This window comes from Chenopodium album, chromosome 20 (genome assembly GCF_948465745.1).
Source record: "Chenopodium album chromosome 20, dcCheAlbu1.1, whole genome shotgun sequence".
NCBI classification, from domain to species: Eukaryota; Viridiplantae; Streptophyta; class Magnoliopsida; order Caryophyllales; family Amaranthaceae; genus Chenopodium; species Chenopodium album.
This window is the reverse complement of record NC_137853.1, coordinates 8,098,237-8,112,247: the sequence shown is the minus strand read 5'-3', so window position 1 is coordinate 8,112,247 and position 14,011 is coordinate 8,098,237.

The following is a 14,011-nucleotide window of genomic DNA, read 5'->3' as shown; positions in this document are numbered from 1 at the left end:
GCCACTCTAGCCCACTTCTTTTCTTGGCCATTACCTACCCAACATTCATTATCTCTGTCAGTTTTATTACTTATATTACGTTTGAACACACAAGTTTAACAAATAACTATTGTGTATCCGGGTTATTTTTTTTTAACACGTGTAATGAATAGACAGGTTCATTCTTTATTATTTATTTATTCAGTATTTATATATAATTTGTACTCCATCCGTTTCATAATATTAGTCTCATATGGAATCAATCACATAAAATAAGAAAGGAAATATATTTGGAATCTAACATTAAAGTATAGCATAATTCATAATTAGTTTGCCTTATTTAACTTTTTAAATTTTTTATTAGGAAATCACAAGTCATAATTGCATAATTTAAGGTAAAGATTTCTTTACTTAGAGTCATGTCATCAATCCACTATTTATTAATTCAAAAAAAAAAAAAAAAGTTATAAATGAAATATATTCAATATGGATATATCTTTTTGAAACGCCCAAAATAGTATATGGGACTAACATTATGAAACGGAGGGATGGAGTAATAGTTTCCCATTAAACCTTTGAATAAATTATTTATAAAACAACTATTGTCTAATTATACAAACATGTTCTTGTAAAAAATTATATAGACATGTCATTTGTTTAAATATAATTTATAGAATGATGAAAATAAAGACATAATTAATATCAAAATAATTAAATAACTAAAACTTATAACGATAGTTAATTTTTCTTGCTTGTATGTATTATCTCGATGATCATAATTAGCAAATAATAGGATCGATTTTTTTTTTTTTTTAAGAATTGCAGTTATTAAATGTTAATATCTCCATCCAATCCATATATATATATATATATATATATATATATATATATATATATATATATATATATATATATATATATATATATATATATATATATATATATATATATATATATATATATATATATATATATATATATATATATATATATATATATATATATATATATATATATATATATATTTATGAGTCGAGTATTGAAAACATGATATATGGATGAGATGGTAAGACATCTAATGCATATTTTTGTAGTTGTGAGTTCGAATCTCATGATAGACATTTTTATTAGAATATGCTCATAGTTGAAAGATGACATGGCGAGGGTGCCATGTGACACATAAATGTTTTTAGAAACGCTTTTTAATATATAATTATAGATTATAGATATAGATTATAGATGTCCCTAATCTATAAAATTAAGAATGATACATTTCATCACGCCGTTAAAAGTTTCCCTCCAAAAGTGTTTTATTTATTTATTTATTTTAATTTTTAATTTTTATTTTTTATTTTTTGGGAAAAACAAAGCTTGTTAGAAGTATTTAATACGTACTCTACAATAAAATTTCACTTCCTATTTAGTATGTATACTGTATTCTATGTAATAATAGTTTCCTATCTATAACTATGCAATAATAGTTTCCTATTTGGTATTGCATTTATACACATTCAACAAAAATATTTTTCTTTTATACAATACTATGCAATAATAGTTTCCTATTTATAGCTTTGTGATCCATAGTTATTATTTTTTTTGGTGTTTAGAAAGCCACATAGGCGGGGGTGAGAATCGATCTCAAGATCTCCTAAAATCAGGAGAAAAGCTCTAACTAATTGAGCTATCCCTCACTCTCATAGTTATTATTAGTCATGCATGTATAATTCCCTCTGTTTTCTTTAGTGTGATATAATTTTATCTTTGTAATTACAAAATTTTCATAATATTTTGCAATTAGATATAAATTTTATAGTTAAATAATAATTATAAATATTGAAAATTATCGTGTATGGCACGGGAGTTAATATAATGAATGTATAATAAAAGTTATAAGAGATAATATAATGAGTATATTAAGACGATTTAAACAAAATTCTACGTACACGACTAAATTTTATCATAAAAGCTAGTCAAATTAGAATTTGTGTCTAATGTCAAAAGTCAAGACATATCAATTAAAAATATGAAAAAGGTATTTTTATTTTATTTTACATAGAAGCTATAATAATTTAACCTCAATAACACTTTTACTTAATTATATTTGTGAATTGACAGAGAAGTATAGTTAAACCTATATGTAAACAATGTCAGAATTTCCATTTCTCCATGCGCGGAGTTTTAGGAGAAATTGGATAAAGTAATAAAATATGGAGGTAGTGGGGTTGGTGGAAGAATAAAAAAATATAAAAATCAAAAGTAGTGGAGAGAATTGGAGGAGAGAGAATATATGTTGGGTCCACTAAGTGAGAGAAATTAATTAAATATTGTAAAAGCTTTCGAAATAAAGAAATGGAGCAAGTATTTAAAAACGGCAAAAAAAAGAAACGTGGAGCAAATATTTAAAAACGGAGGGAGTAATAAATTTTAAAGTTCGCAATGGTGGTGTTGTGGGCTTGATGATGTGAGATTTTAGGCCGTGGTTCAATTAGACGCATCATTGGGGTTGCTCTATAGTTTTGTTCTTACCCTTAAATTGTGAATGATGGGCTGAATCTCACATTTCAAAATTGATTATATTATAATCCTTATGTTTCCTAATTTTGAGTGGCACACTTGCACAGTGCACAAGCACAACATGATCAAGATAAGGACTTGGGCTTGGCTCGAATACTAGACTCGATCTCTCAATATGGATACATATACATTAAAACAAAATCGAGAGTTTTGTAAAATACTTTTTTTTTTTAGACTTGTAAAATACTTTAATAAGTAATCAAGTACGGATTAGTGATTACGTTACAAATTATAAATAGAACGTACAAGAAAGGATAAAATATTAAGACTACTAAGTAGCTCCCATACGGTGTACGATCTTAAACAAAAATAAATTTACTAAATTTTTATATTTGCCGTAAGTAATTGCTATCATAATATCAATCATCAAACATAATAACACAATGCACATTTTTAAATCGGCCTGATTCAGGTGAAAAATGCTTGCTCAAATCCGCAAATTTATAACGGGTCTAGCGGACTTTACAAGCCTTCTTGAGCTGGCAAAAAACAACTAAAAAGTGTAAAATTCATGTCCAAGGCCCGCCCCAAAAAAAATTATTTTTGGGCTGAGCCCGATCCAATTTCAGCGTGAAATTTTATTTCCATACCCTGCCCAAAATCGGATCAGGCCTATGTTTATCAGCTCTACTTTAAACCTATTAAAAAATTAATTATGATGCTATTCATTTCTATTTACACGAGAATATTTTTATGAGAGAGTGATACGTGTGTACCGCAGTGGCATCAACAATGGCCTGTTTTAGTTAAGCTACGTGCACTTGATTATGAAATAAAGGTAGTGATTAATCTGATTACGTTATATTATTAGGACATAAAATATGAATTTTTGTAAACATAAAAGTAAAGAATAATTTTTTTGAGAAGATAAAAGTAAATAATAAAACACCTAAAATAGAGAAAAGTTGACATAAAATATACCTAAATTTAAAGTAGATTAAATTTCATTTCTTTCCTTTTGGAAAACGCCCTCTTTTTCTTCTTCTTTTTTTTTTTTTTTTTTTTTTTTTTTTTTTTTTGGTACTCATTTTTCATAAACTAACTTTTTTTTTTCTAGTGTTTAGATATAGTAATTGTTTATTTAGCTAATCGATTGTATTTCCATAAGGTTGTCTTATCTAAGTAAATTTTTGTATCCATATATAGAAAAGAGACTACAACAGAAGAGAATAATTATACAAAAATTCTATAATTTAGTCGTATTTACAATTTAATATCACGATCATATTACAATAACAAATGATGATAATCATCTCAACTATCCCTGGAATAAACATGATAACAAATCGGGCATTTCCAGACACCGGTCGACAACCACTGTTCAATGCAATGAGAGTGGAAGGCGTGGTTGCATGTTGGGAGAAGTCGTAGTAACTCTCCATCTTCAAAATCGGAAATACATATTGGGCAATCAGGATTTACAAATACATTATTTTGCCTATCATCAGTTAGGTGTATATGTAATGGAAATGTCCTATTAAATAATTTACGTGGGAGATAAACTCCCTTGTAATACATTAACCACCGAAGAATAGTAACTATTAAAATGAAAACAACTACAAATATACAGAAAAAAATTATTGCCTGTAAATCTGCTTGTTCCATTGTATATCCCTCGCAAAGGGGCACCCGATCAACGAAAATGGTCGCTATAAGCCACCTGAATATATAAATGTAATTTAAATTAGCATAAAGACTTAAAGAGTATTATACCCCAAAATTAAGTTTAATTTAATTAGTCATCGTACGATGAAAATTAAACTTAATAAAAATTCAAGAAAACAACCCCTTAATGAAATTTATAAATAAATTAATTTGGATGGTCTAGATTAATTACCTACTCACAATTCAATAGTAGACCTTTATTAATGTAAAATATAGTCTATATTCGTAGACCTTCATAATTTTTTTTGACAGGGTAGACCTTCATTAGACTAGCTAGAATTTTGATACTGTAAAAAATTTCAATAAATTATTTCTAATTAAAACTCCATAACACTCGAATAGTCCAACTAGTAAACAAAAAAAAAAAAACCTCTATTTGTAAGTTATACAGAGTATAAAATGATTTTATCTATTAAATAAAACCAAGCAATAGTTTTGCTACGTCGAAATAAAATTAGGGTTTAAACTTAATTTACAATAATGTTATATGTAGATTGTAAAATAAAATTTACCATGTTATTGAAATTCTTGAGCATGAACCAAAACATCTTGGAGCACCAAAATTCCTCCTTGTAGTAGCAACACGCGCATGTGGCAATGGAGGAAACCCTTGAATCTGGTAAGCCGGAGATTGTGCTGATTGCTTTGATGCCATGGTTAATATAACAATATATTAATGCCTTTGATGGAGATAATTTTTTTTATAATAAATATATGAGTTATTTCGTTATTTAATGAAATAAAATATGTACGAGTTTTGCAGCAAATGGGATGATACATATACTTACACACAGATAATATAAGTAGACGAATTCTCTAAGAAACAAGCTCGATTGGTGTTTCTTTCAAGTAATTATTCTAGCTAGTGTTCGCTACATGTAAGTCACTTACTAATAGTAATTGCTAATAAGGTACATATTATCATGCTGTAATCAATATTAATTTCTAAAATAGTAAATTATTTGAAACTGATTTCATAAATGCATGTTTACAATAGGATACACTGCATGTGTGCATGTTTATTTGCAATATGATGCACTAAAAAAAACCAGTTAAGGATATCTAAGTGCTGCATATGCGATCATGCACTACTACTCGTCTACTCATATATATGGTCCTACGTACTTCATACTAAATTTGGGAATTGCAAATGTTCAAGATTGTTTAGTACAGTTAACTTGGCGCATTAGCATGTAAAATTGTAAATTTGCGAGAAAAGATGAAAAATTTCAGCAATTTCAAATTTGAAGTAGATATATTCAAGATTTTTAACCACAAACATCACACGAAGTATAAATCTACAAGTCTATAACCCTTGTATAAAAAGGTTATTGTGAGATGCAACCTTTCTGATTTTATATTGATTGGTGCAACAAATTTGGGGTGGTGAAATCGCAAGCTTGGTGCATTCGATTTGATCGCCGACAACAAGATTGATTGGGTAGATGACCATTATTACTCTTACGAATCGATAATCTCAAGAGTACTTGTTTTGGATTATTGTGATTTTGTTTTGGATTGGAACACCAACTACTTTCACATTTTAGCCAAAGTTAAGAATAGTAGAGCAAAAATTCTTTGTCTAAAAGATGAATTAGGAAATTGGATTAATGATCAATGCATGCTAAAATTAATGTGTGTTAATTACTTCAAGAAAATTTTCGAGTCCAAACAGGTTTGTCAACCTAGAGTAGTGTCTTTTACTCCTAAGGCAGTGGTTAATATATAATGATGATCTGATGTTCCTTACTAGCTAGTGATGTTAATGCTATGGAATGCTTTGTTTATGATGGATCCTATGAAAAGCCCAAGTCTGGATGGTTTTCAACCTAGATTCTTCCAAAAATATTGGGATGTGGTGGGGAATTCTATTGTAAATCTCGTGACTAATTGTTTTAAGAATGGTAATTAATATTCCGACATATGTTAATGAGTCATATATTTGTCTTATCCCTGAAATTGATCAACCGGAAACTATGAATGATTTTAGACCTATTAATTTATGTAATTCTATTTACAAAATCATCACTAAAATTGTTGCTAATAGAATAAAGCCTCTCCTAGGGGATTTAATTAATGCGGTCCAGTCTAGCTTCATAGAAGGAAGGTCTATCGATGAGAATATTCTAGTCATTAAGGAGATTGCACACTTTTTCAAAAAAGCAAGCAAAAAACACCTTATGGCTTTCAAAATAGATATATCTAAAGCCTATGATAGTTTAGAGTGGGATTTTATAAGAGAAACCTTAATAGGTTTTAACTTCCCTAGCTCTCTTGTCAATCGTATCTTAAGTTGTATCACTACTCCGTCCATTTCTATTTTGTTGAATGGAGAAATCACGGATAGCTTTACTCCTTCTAGAGGGATTAAACAAGGAGACCCCCTTTCCTCATACATCTTTGTTCTTTGCCTTGAAAGATTATCTTTAATGATAGAACAAAAGGTGGCGGAGGGTCAATGGGAGCCTATTAAAATTGATCATGATGTTAGTGCGTCTCATCTTTTCTACGCCGATGATGTGTTCCTATTTGCTAAGGCTTCGGTGGAGAATGTTAGAGCTATTAAGGAGGTGCTCCTTGAGTTTGGTACTAAGTCGGGGTTGTTCATTAGTCCTACTAAATCTAAAGTTATCTCTCCTACCCCCCCCCCCCCCAAAGTGTGCTTGTCCCTCAACAGAACTATGCTTAGTGTGTCTAATATTAAAGGTGCTCCTTCTTTTGGCAAGTATTTAAGGGTGAATATTAATCCCAATAGACTTATGATCTCGGATTATGTGGATCTTCTTAATAAAACTGAAAATAGAATAAAAGGATGGCAAGCTAAGCTCCTTAACATGGCCGGGAGATGTACCTTAAATTAAATCCGTTCTAAACTCTTATTCCCTCTATGTTATGCAAACCACTTTACATCCTAATGCCATTATTGATGATTTGGAGAGAAGTTGCAGACGATTCCTTTGGAATAAAGTGGATAGAACCCATTATCTCCCTAGCTAGGAATATAGTTGGGAAAAGGTATGTATTCCCTTAGGGTTAGGGGGTATTGGTATGCGTAACCTTAGAAATTGGAATCTTATGTTTATGGCTAAACTTGGGTGGAGAATTATTCATGAGCCGGATAAACTTTGGGTTAGAATTCTTCGTGCTAGATACTTTAAAAAGATCAACTTTCATTAATAGCATTCCTAGTACTAATGATTCTCCTCTTTGGAGAGATATTCTTAAAGGAAAGGAGTTACGTACTTATTATGAAGGGTATCTCCTATAGAATTGGGAATGAGAATGACATTTGTCTTTAATTTCACCATTGGGTGGGGGACAAACCCATTTATTTGGTCATTGACAAACACATCCCGAATTCTATGGCTCATTGGGGGGGGGGTTTAATCATATCATTGAGAATGGAAGGTGGAATACTAATAAGATAAAACATATCATTCCGGACTATCTATGAAAGCTTATCTTATTGGAAACATCCCCCTCCCCACGGTTGCTTCGGTTGAGGATGCCCTTTGTTGGGGCATTGAAACTAATGGTAATTTACCATCCGGAGCGCCTATAAATTAGCCTCTAATTTTGTCACTCACACCTCTTTTCCCTCTATTAATTGGGAAAAACTTTGGCACATCCCAATCCCCTTTAAGTATAAATGCTAGTATGGAACATCGGTCATCAAATTTTGCCTACTGCTGCTGTTTTGGCTGCAAGAATTGATAATTTTTATTCGGTTTGTACTAGATGCAGTCTTGATATAGAGAGTCATTTACACTTATTTAGAGATTGTATTAATTCTAAAACTTTGTGGTCTAGGATCTTCGCTTTAAATAAGATGGACAAAGAGTTTAGTTACCATACTTTTTTCAACATTCACTACTAGAATTCGGTCAAATTACGACCGTTTTTTTACGACCGTCATTAAAACGGTCGCAAAATATAATATTTGCGACCGTTTTTAAGGCGGTCGCAGATTTGCGACCGTTTTTAGGCTATTTTACGGTCGTAAAAGTATTTAAAAATTTCTTTAAAATAATATACACGTTAAAAATAATTCTAAATTTAAACAATTTTATTGCGACTGTAAAAAACGGTCGCAAATTGCGACATTTACGACCGTTACAGAAACGGTCGCAATTTGCGACCAATTGTGACCGCCAAAACCAGTCGCAAATTGCAACCATTATGACCGTTAAAGAAACGATCGCAATTTGCGACCAATTGCGACCGCTAAGAGCGGTCGTAATAAATTAATGATTTTTTAAATAAAATGGAGTATAAAAGTGCTGCCAACCCACCCTAACCCTAATTTTTGTTGAAGCAGCCGTTTCTTCTCATCATTTTCTCTCTCCTCATTTTCTCCATCTTCTCCTTCCTTCTCCCTTCTCACGCCCTCCTTTCTCTTCATCTCCTCTTTCTCTTCATCTCCTCTTTCTCTTCTCCTCTTTCTTTCTTTCTCATCTCCTCTTTCTTTCTTTCTCTTCATCTCCTTTCTTCATTAAATCACATCAGATCAAGCCCCACAGTCACAAGCAAGCAACGAATGAACGAGACGCGCCGTCACCATCCTTTTCAAGAATTTCGGTTTTCATGGTCAAATTTGACCATGAAAACTCCAGATCTGGAGTTTTCATGGTCGAATTTGACCATATAAACCCCATGAGGAAGAAATATTAGGAAAGGTATGTTGATTTTCTGATTTTTTTTAAAATAATTTTGTTTTATTTTCGATTTTTGTTGTTTTATTTCAGTTTTTGTTCGAATTTTTGTTTGAATGTTGGTTCGAAGTTTTTTTCAAATTTTGTTGATTTGTTTTTCGAGTTTTGTTCGTAATTTTTTGTGATTTTTGTTCGTTGTGGGTTTCAATTTTGCTGGGTTTAATTTTTTTATTTTTATTTTTGTTCAAATTTTAATTAGTTTTTGTGGGTTATATTTTGTTCGAATTTTGATTTAATTTTTGTTACATTTTCGGTTTGATTTGTGTAATTTTGTTCGAAATTTTGTGGGTTTTTTTTTTTGGGGTTGAATTTTTTTGATAAATTTATACAATTTTTGGGTTGAATATGGGTGGTGGTTAAAGGTGGTTGAGGCTGGGCGGTGGTGTTTTAGGGTGGCCAGTGGTGGTGGGTAAAGAGGGTTTGGGTGGGAAGTGGTGGTGGGGTAGGCTGCGAAGTTCAGGAGGTGGCTGCGTTTTTTTTCTTTTTTTAATTTTTTTTGCGACCGCCTAGGACCGTCGCTAAATCCATATTTGCGACTGCTTTTGTAACCGGTTGCAATTTGTAAAATTTGCGACCGTTGTCTAACCGGTCGCAATTTGTAAAATTTGCAACCGTTGTCTAACCGGTCGTTGAAATTAATAAAAACGGTCGCAAAAAATCTGCGACCGCCAAACGGTCGCAATAATGATTTTTTACGACCACATGAATAACGACCACCACCTTACGACCGTTGACGGTCGCAATTATTAATTGCGACCGTTTTTACTATAATCTGCGACCGTCAGAGACGGTCGCACTTTGGCCGAATTTTAGTAGTGATTAATTAAGAAGGATGGGTTAACTATAATCTAAACATGAGTGCTACTTGGTGAGTTACTTTCTCGATTACCTTGTGGCAATTCTGGAAGGCTCGAAATTATGCGGTATTCCAGCTAGCTATATATCACCCCATCACCTTGTTTAATATACTATAAATTGGATTTGGATGCAACTTTAAACGTTTTCCAGGGAAAAGGAAGAATACCTGTTGTGCTTATCCGTGAGATTAGGTGGCAAAGACTAAAAGGAAGTTGCATCAAGATAAACACATATGGATCTTGGCGATAGAATGGACATGTAGCAGGTGCTGGTGCCTGGTGCGATTGCTAGACTTTCAGATGGCACTTGGATTTTGGCAAGGCTTGGAATGTAATGGCAAAGAACTCTGCTGAGGCTGAATTAATGGCCATTCATGGGGGAATGCAAATGATTGTCGATGCACAACTCAAGGAAGTCATTATAGAGACAGATGCACTCTTTCTCAAGGAAACAATTGAGAGTATGGCGAAGCATGGTACTCATGAGTTGGCTGTGATTCTAATGGACATACAAACTCTCCTTGACAAGGGCTGTTTGTTCACTTTTAACTATGTGCCCAGGAAAGCAAACAGGGTAGCTCACTACCTCGCTAAATTGGCTATGGAAACAGGAGTTGGGGCAAAGTTCTTTGATGAGGCTCCTAGCTCTGCAAAAGATGTGTACGAAGATGACATTATTGGGAGCATCTAATGCTAGCTTTTGTTCCTAATGGTTGGAAGACATTCTGTTGGATAGCAATCAAACTTTGGAATTTACTAGTGTAACTATTATCCTTGCTGTAATGTTTTTTAACTTGTGTGGTTTCTTTGTGCTGATGATTAGTAGCCATTACAGGCTTAAGGGTCATAGCGTTTGTGTGTTTAATGATCCTACTTTTGCGAACTTTGATCATCATCTTTAAAATTGTAGCTCCCTTTTAAAAAAGGTTATAAATTTATTAACTAGGTGCCTATGGAATTGTGTAACACCCCGTCCTTTTAGAACAGGAAGCGTTAGCGGAATTATGCCTAAACGGGAGGCTACTTAACTTCGATTGGCAAAGTCAAGTTTATCCAAGGTCTAAAGGTCAAATTTAACTCATTCACATATCCAAATTAAGTTATTTAAGCTAAGCGCAAACTAAGTGAACAAAAGAAAATAACAAACGAACTTATACATAGACAAATCAATTACATTAAAAAGCCAAGAGCAGAACAACCCTTACCGGCCAAACTAAAATTTAACTAAAACCAAATTCAAAGTAATTAAACAGTCAACTAACAACAAAGGCATGCAAGCCTAAATATTAGGTTCTAAACTCTCAATTCCCCAACCCATCGTCACAAAGATCAAATAAACAAATGAAACCTGCAAATTATAACAACGTTCCAAAATCAGTGGGGAGCAACTAGCAGTTCTCCCTCAAATAAGAAATAGAAGATTTTAGACTTAAATTAATATACTACCTCTAGTTCTTATTATGTGCAACAAAGAAATATTTTATATCTCACAAATAATACCCCTTTGTCGCACATAATAAGAAACGGAGGTAGTAGTAATAAACCACAACCACAAACAACTTGAAAACTCAAATGAAATCACTTAAAACCATCAAACCATACAAACAATCAAATATTTCAAAATAAACTTAAAATAGGAATATTAATATTAAATCACTTAATTTCAATCATAATATATAATAAACTTCAAAAGTAATGATTTAATAGTATAAATTTTTCAAACTAAAAACCTTCAAAATAGTATAACTAGCATGGAGGGAACGCTAGTGGCCTCGCAATCCACTTCCTAAGGTTTGTCAAGACGAACCCCCGGTCATCTCGCAGAGACCGTGTCTAAGATTGGCCAACTCCTGGTTATGGGTAGATGCCTAGCTATAAGGTCTTACACACCCCCGGACGACAACAATTAACCCAGGTTGAGATCTAGGTAGTTAGCATGTTCATTAACCATCGGGAAGCAACTCGGCCTCACACCCGACTATATATGGCCCCACACACAATTCAAAGATCACTTAAAATACTTAATATAATATGTTTCACTCAGAAATCTGCAGAGAAGCCAAAAGTGGTCTTACACTCAATTCAAACAACATAAGAAAATTATATTTCTTAATTTCAATTGAAACTCCACTTCAAAACACACTTCAACTTAATAAATCACAAAAGGTATCATCTGAGCTTGGGAATATAATTAATTATCGGAATCAACAAGTAAGTGCGTTCACAACTCTTGGCGAAGTAATGGTAAAGACAGTGGTATTCTTCTCTAAAGCATTACGACGTCGAAAATACAATTACAACTCATACATATTCAAACACACATCAAAAAATTTACTTTAGGGGTTTATAATACCCAAAGATTCATACAACACTTATTTTAAAGTAAAATTCCAGCTAATATATAATCTATCTATAACTAATACTAAAAGAACAACCGCTGACATCATTCATTTATCCAAATTGTACACATGTCAATTTCTCCTTCAAAATTTTCCCGCCTCAACTTTTTTTTCTCTCACATGTTTTTTTTTTAAATATTAAATATTGACTACAAAATACTTTAATAAGTTAATACAAAATAATGTATTGTTTTAAAACATTATTTTATGCTTTTTACGGATTACTATTTTATATAACTCTTTTTTTTTTCATTATATCCGTGCATCGCACGGGAGCTAATCTAGTAGTTATAATAAAAAAATTCATAAATTTATTTGATAAAACCAAAAATCCAAACTATAATTTCATAAAACATCCAAAACAGGGCAGCAACATATAAGTCCAAAAATCATCACAAAACCCAACCAAACATGCTTTAAATGCGAAATATAAATTAAGGCATATGCATATACTTAAAAAGCATCATATAAACCATTTCGGACTTAAAATACTAGAGCTAACATGCTTAAATAAAATTATAAACACAGCAGCCCCAATTTAGGTTCCAACAGTACCATTCACACAAAACACACCAACCTTAAACATGAAACTAAGCTTAGCCCATTATAGTACACATTTTAAAAACACAATAGGTTATGTCAACCATGCATCTGTGATTAGAAATCAGGCAAAACATATCATAAAAACTCTCTAATCACACAAACTTCACAATGAAAGGCAGCAGCTCCTATACTTACTTTTAGGCCATTAAAATCATGCCAAATTAATTAGGGATTATCCTAACATGATACTAATTAATTAGGGATTATCCAAAAATTACAAATAAACCTAATCCTAGCCATGTTTCTACATATCAATTCAACCCTAAAATCCAATAGTTCTAACCCAAGGGAGTAAAGCTAGTTACCTTGATGAATAGAACACCAAAAATCAGAACAAAAGGAGGACAAGAACCACTTAAACAACCGTGGCAGCCATTCTTAAAACACACCCAAATCTTCCCCCTCGAATGCCTTCGTTTCCCACTCTTCAATGGAGGAAATAATGCACGTCCCTTTGAGGCTTGATGGAAGAAATTAGGGCTTGGTTGTATCCTTGATTTAACCCTTGAAACCCACGAAAAATTGAAGGGAAAAGGAAGAGATGTGCAGTGTGAAAGTTGAAGATGAAAATTGATGAATTCTAGGTGGAGTTGCACATTGGAAGGGAAGAGGAAAAGGAGAGGTTTTAGACAAGTTAACTAGATATGGGCCCGGGCGATGCCCCGGTCATTAAAATTTATTACTTTAATCGAACTATATATATTTTGGCTTGTTTGGCACTGAGAGCGTAAGTGGTGTTTTATTTTTTACTTTTTTTTATTTTATTTTTTAAGATGATAGTTTAAGTAGTTTGTGGTTTGTATGAGTTAGTTTGACTATAAGAATAATGTTTTGCATTAAAATCAACTCTTTGTAAAATAAAAATGATAAATCAAATTTTTATGATATAAATTTGATGTCAAAATATATGCTACTCCATAATGCACAAAAATCTTTTACTCTATAATTACAATTTAATGAATTAATGCACAAAATAAAAATGGAGTATGTTTAATTTCTTACAAACTTTATTATTTTGTAATTATTAAGGAATTACATTCCAAGAGAAATTGTTATGCATATGAAGAGTTTATCAATTAATCTAAACATTAATATATAGAGGTTAATGCATGAAGTTTTTCAATTATTAATGGTATGGTATGATTTGGTGACACGTCATATGCCAAATGGCAAAATTGGTGACACATGGCAAAACAACATGTCTTGTGTTAAATTTTGAGAC